This window comes from Nicotiana attenuata, chromosome 8 (genome assembly GCF_001879085.1).
Source record: "Nicotiana attenuata strain UT chromosome 8, NIATTr2, whole genome shotgun sequence".
Classification (NCBI taxonomy): domain Eukaryota; kingdom Viridiplantae; phylum Streptophyta; class Magnoliopsida; order Solanales; family Solanaceae; genus Nicotiana; species Nicotiana attenuata.
This window is the reverse complement of record NC_031996.1, coordinates 20,622,327-20,628,747: the sequence shown is the minus strand read 5'-3', so window position 1 is coordinate 20,628,747 and position 6,421 is coordinate 20,622,327. Positions and strand designations below refer to the sequence as shown.

The 6,421-nt window shown below is 37.1% G+C and overlaps 1 pseudogene across 1 annotated transcript; it reads right to left on the bottom strand.

Annotated features, from left to right (window-relative positions):
- LOC109231036 lies at positions 300-3,574 on the bottom strand (annotated as a pseudogene). The gene is made up of 4 exons (XR_002068747.1): positions 3,112-3,574; positions 2,156-2,466; positions 1,297-1,361; positions 300-751 (listed from the first exon to the last, which is right to left on the bottom strand). The product of XR_002068747.1 is annotated as a caffeic acid 3-O-methyltransferase-like (transcript).

Here is a 6,421-nt window from a genome sequence, read left to right as displayed (position 1 = left end):
CCGTATGGAGCCACCATCATTTCGTCTGGTATGTACTCTCGAGTCACCACTCCTCCAAGTACGACAAAATTAATAGAGACAAGACTCACCTTCCCCTACTTTGTCAATCGCAGTCGTCTTTAGCCCACTAAGATGGGGAGGAAATTGACTTCCAAGACAGATGCTTTCGCAAGTGCCTGTTTGTGAATATTGAAACTATTCTTATAATAGAGACACATGTCATATAAACCTTACTAGGAATATCAATATAAAATTGGACAAAGTTAAAATTTCTGTCCTAGAAAACATGTTTACCATTACTCAAAATAACATCCTCTCATACAAAAGAAACAAACAAGGAAAATAATAGAAATATTATTGGGAATATCAACGTTCAATCTGGACTAAGCTGCAATTCCAGTCCCGGACTGCCATAAATGGATACTCAGAATAGAAACTCAACGCATGTAGAAATCTACTTGCAGAATTCCATAACCCAAAAATTACAGACACAACATATTAAGTTAACGCCTTTGAATCCGGTTTCAATAGCCAAGGCTCGAAACTTCTGTACAGATCGCTCTTTGCCTCCCGGATATTGAGCCATCACAATCAAATCACATTGTACGATGCCAACCACTATGGTGTCAGTGTCAGGTTTCACTGGTACAATGCCCTCAACAACAATCACCTTTCCATTGTCTGGTAGAGCCTTGTAGCAGTTCCTTAGTAACTTTAGGTTGTGACTATCACTCTAATCGTGAAGAATCCACTTTATTAAGAAGCAAACAAAATATAGTCATTGTGGCAAGTTATTTTAGTGAAGAAAAAAACACTAGTTGGTTTCTTCTCGTTTGTCTGAGCCTTGATAGGTATAATTACATGGTACCTATATTGATGCGAGGTAACAGGTATCCAATAGAATTAGCCGAGGAGCATGCAAACTAACTCAGACCCAATCCTCATAAAATAGAAGTCGTTTTGGCACGTTATTACTCCCCCTCCCCAAACCCCCCACCCCCAGTTCCAAACAAATAAACCTAGACTTATTTATTTTTTGCAATAATCCGTGAATATTACCATAACAAACAAAAATTTACTACAAACTATGAGCATCTACAGGTCCATACCACCTTCTAGGAAGGGTGCCCAGACCTCAGGAAGAAAAAAAAAATAGCCAAAACCAACAAATATCTTGTGCAACTTCTATTGATTACTTCCTCCACATCCAAATATTAGTCATTTTGGTAAACTGAATTTGTTTTAAAATTACTTCTTCTGCTAAGCCTATTTGACTCCTCAAAGATTTGGACGTACCTTTATAAAAATAGCATCTCCTTCTGGAACACTTTCAAACATATCTCCCCCGGCATGTTCCACCCCTGCAATATTATGATCACAAACTTAATTCAAGTTAAGAATTTATTGTATATGTACAAGAAAGTCTTATGTCAGTCGATAAAGCTCTACCATTTTAGATAAGGTTTAATTCAGTTTTATGTAATTACATAATCATGTAATACGACATTACTGTGACCAGAGGCAGATCCAGGATTTCAAGAGGAGGGGTGTACTATTATGAAGAGGCGGATCTAGAATTTATATTTGAGGGTTTAACTTCGGTCTCTTACCATGAACCCACTACACATTTGAAATTATAGGTTCAAAATTATATTCTTTTTGAAATTTTAGTGATTTTCACACACACACACACACACACACACACACACACACACACACACACACACACACACATATATATACTCCATGCCAAAAACAAGACCGCCCGGAGTGGAATTTAAACCGCCAATTTCACTTATATAGAGGTACACCCAATAATAATTGCACCATAAAAATCTTTATGCAAGGGTGCACGCACATATATTTAAGTAATTTTGAAGAAATATAACTTTGTTATACATTGTTTTGAGAGTAGAGCATGAGTTCACGTGAACCAATATCCCTTAACCTAGATACGCCTCTAACCGTGGCTCACTTCCTTTATGTCTACGTTATGAAGTTGAAAGCTATAATAGGAGTAATATTTAGCATTTCAATGTATATAAGCTAAGGTAAATATCTAACGATTTTTCATGATGTGAATTAAGTAAATTTAACTAGAGTTGGACCAGATTGTCAAAGTAAAGTGAACAATAAAACAAGAATGATAAGGTACCAGGATAGGAAGGGGCATGTTGAACAACATGTGGCAAATCAAAATTAGTGCCCTTAATTGTGGGGTATTTAGCTGTAATCATCTTGAGGTTGACTCCAAGACCACCTCCAACATCAACCAAAGTTTTAAGGTTGTCAAAACCTTTGTAATTTTCAAGTATTTTTTTTATGACTACAGTTGTGTGATTGATCATTGCCTTGTTGAAAACATAATTAAATTTGGGGTCTGATTTTGGATATTCAAATGCATGTACACCGTGTACCCTGTCAAATGGAACTCCTCCTTCAAGAACTGCATCTTTTAATTTAAACCTGTATTTAAATTAGATAGACAGTCAGATATGATCTAATTTTGTCGTGCCTCTTTATAAAATAAAAGAGTTTAATATAGTTTTCGATTATATATTTTATTTTCTTTAAACATTATTTCACTTCATATATTTGGTGAGAAGTTGGTCAAATTGTGTCACGTAACAAAGACCACACATGATATATAAGCTTTTACACTAGAGAATAACAAATTAAAATAATAGGACCAACATCTACGAGAAGTATTTAGTACAACATTGATTTCCTGAACTCCCACCTACGATTAAACTAAATTAAGGTCAACCTAAGAATCTAATTTATCTAAATGGCTTATGAATTAGTTGAGTTGAGAGAATAAATCATTATTAGCTTTTTAGCTATAGATGTATTTCCCTATTCTGGTGCCATAACTTAAAACATTTTTTAGCTTTCATCTTGAAAGTATATATCTAATGGCTTCGACGCTTTAATAATGCTCCAAAGTTTGGTAATCAATTTATACTATGTTTAGTTGACCGTGATAAATTTATACGGTCAACCAAACATGATATAAATTTTGTTCCAGACTTAATTGTGGATATCTCAATCTTATTTCACATTATGCCATCAAATTTCTTATTATTTTATTTTACCTCCCACAAAACTTACCAGCTGTTAATGAATACTTTATCTTGAAGCAAAGCCAAAAGTGGCCCCATTGATGCACCATCTTCATCTCTAACAAAGAATTTTCCTACTTGTGACAAACCATACACTCTTTTCGATCCACCATTTTCTTCCTCAACAATGGAACAAGTAAACAATGAGTAACTAGCCAAGGCAAAAAGCATCCTATCTAACATAGTAGCAGCATCAGGATTCTTGCAGTTTGGAATTTGAGTAACAATTTGAGAAGCTGAAAGTTTAGTGTCATTAGCTTTGGCTAATATTTCAAAAACTTCCAATTGAACTGTTGAATGCAATACAAAGGGGAGGACTGAAGATGTTAATAGTTGCATGGCATATGTGCAGTTACGCTCTTCTTCTGTTTGTGTTGGTATTTGGCTTTTGGTTGAGGATTCCATAGCTAAAAATCTAGAGATAACAATTAGCTAAAAGAGTTGTAATGTAATTTACTCTTGTAGTGTTTCCCTTTTAGACCGTTTTCTTAGGCTTTTTATAAGTGTTAGTTGTGACTTTGGTTAAGAATTGTCATATTGGTTGAAGTCTGTGTGGTTCTCTTTAGTTTATTATCCGATAAAATTTGATGAACAATTTGGAGCCTGGACGATATAACAAGAGTATTAAGAACCCAGAGGCGAATGTAGCACTCGGCATTGAGTTTATCTGAATCTAATACTTTTATTGCGGAGCATAAATATACATATGTAAATTGCAATAAATAATAAGTCTGAACTTATAATTTTATGAATATAATGAGTTTAATATTAAAAAGCTTGAAAGTAGAACCCAAATTCTAAATCTGCCTCTGATTAGAACCTAATATTGGGTCTTTTTGTTTCCTTTGTGAGTTGCACTGTTGCTTCCTGTGTGAGTTGTTGATGCGTCGAAATCTGTCTAGTTGTTGGTGCATCGAAATTGTGATGATTAGGGTGTACATGGACCGGGTTGGTTTGATTTTTATCTGTGATGACCCAAAAGGTCACCACTTGATTTACAAGTCAATTCTGTGTTCCCAGGCCTTAAAAACCTCCTTTTACCTCACCCTGATTTGCGTGCGCTGTCCGGACGTATATCCGGAAAGCTTTTATGTGAAAATTTGATAAAAATGCTAAGTTTGCGTTTAAAATCGAATTTAAGTTGACTTCGGTCAACATTTTGGGTAAATGGATCCGGACCCGTGATTTGACGGTCCCGCAGGGTCCGTAGAAAAATATGGGACTTGGGCGTATGCCCGGAATTAAATTCTGAGGTCCCAAGCCCGGGAAATAAATTTTTGAAGAAAATTATTTAACTGAAATTATAAGAGTTTTTGAAATTTTAAAGATGTTCGAATTTGATGGTATCGGGCCCGTATTTTGGTTCCGGAGCCCGGTACAGGTCTAATATGCCTGGCTCGCAAATGCGAGCTCGCATTTGCGAATGACCATCGCATTTGCAATGACTGGGCAGGGGGGGGGGGGAACCTTTGCATTTGCGAAGCTCCATGTCCCAAATGCGACTCCAGCAGAAATTGCAATTGCGAAGCCTTGGCCGCATTTGCGAGTTTGCATTTGCGAACCTGGCATCGCAAATGCGATAACTGCGCCTGGGTAAATTGAAACTTAGACGGGATTCTCCTCATTTTTCAAACTCTTTCAAACCCTAAGCTCTCTTGGGCGATTTCCAAAGAAAGGGTCTTCTCCAAATCATTTGTAAGTCATTTCTAACTCATTTCTTTCTATCTAATCCATCTTTTTACGTGATTTCATTTCAAAACCAAGGTTTTTTCATGGGAAATTGGGTGATTTTGGATAGAACTTAGGATTTTCAAATTTTGGGAATTTGGACCTCGATTTGAGGTCCGATTTTAAAACAAATTACATATTTGAGTTCGTGGGTGAATGGGTGATCGAGTTTTGGTCCGAACCTCGAGGTTTGACCAAGCGGGCCCGGGGTCGATTTTTGACGTTTTGGGGAAAATAATAGAAAACCTATAATTTAGCATTGGAGTTGAATTCTTTAGCATTTATTAATGTTAAAAGTGAATATTGACTAGATACAATTGAATTGGGAGTGGAATCAAAAGGAAAAGCGGCGTTTGAGGCTTCAGTTTGGGCATGGAAGTTCGAGGTAAGTGTTTGGTCTATCCTTAGCTTGAGGGAATAGGTATTGTGCCTTATTTTTTATGTGCTAGCGTAGTGTACAACGTATAGGTGTGGTGCGAGTATCTATACGTTGGTGCCAAGCATACCTGTGAGTCTTAAATTGTGATTGTTATGTTTCTTAATAAGTACTACAAATGCCTAAATTGTTGATTATCCATGTTGAGCAAGACTTATGATTACCTTCTTGGTATTTGTTCATTATTGAGCATTGGCTCCAGTTGAGGTTCATTTGTGAAGTTAATTGTTAGTACATGTTTGGTTATAGGTGATTCCCTTGCCGGGACGTATTTAATTCTTATTGTTGATTTTCTTGCCGGGATGTATTTATTCTTGTTGTTGATTCCCTTGTCGGGATGTTGTTGTTGCTATTGTTTGGGTGAGGAAAGAGAGATAAAGCACGAAGGGTGATGCCGTGCACATTCATACTTATGCATATGGTGAGGAAAGAGTGATAAAGCACGAAGGGTGATGCCGTGTACATTTACATTAATATTGATGCATATGGTGAGGAAGAGAGATAAAGCACGAAAGGTGATGCTATATACATTTCTAATATTGATATGATGAGGAAGAGAGATAAAGCACGAAAGGTGATGTCGTACACATTTTCATTATTTGATTGCATTGGTGAGGAGTGAGAGTAAAAGCACGAAGGGTGATGTCGTGCACTTATTACCTGTTCGTTATGATTTCTTGTTATTGTCGGTTCTGGTGCCTTAATTGTTTTATTCCGTTATCATTGTAATTCTTTATGTTGGTATTTCCCCCATAGCTTGTTACCCTTTCCCCCGTTACTTTTGAATTACATCTATTACTGCTATTCTGCTAGATACTGTTTAACTGCAGGTTATTTGTTTGTTGTGTCCTAGCCTCGTCACTGCTTCGCCGAGGTTAGGCTCGACACTTACTCAGTACATGGGGTCGGTTATACTGATACTACACTTTGCACTCTTTGTGCAGATCCCGGTACTGGAGCATACGGACCTTAGCTAGGGGTTGCTGCCTTCGGTCCGTCGGAGACCCGAGGTAGTCCTGCATGCGTCCGCAGGCCTTGGCGTCCCCTTCCTATCTTGTTTCTTTCTGTTCTTTTCTATTTCACAGACAGACATGTATTTTCTTGTTCAGACCCTATTTGTAGTATTCTTAGATAG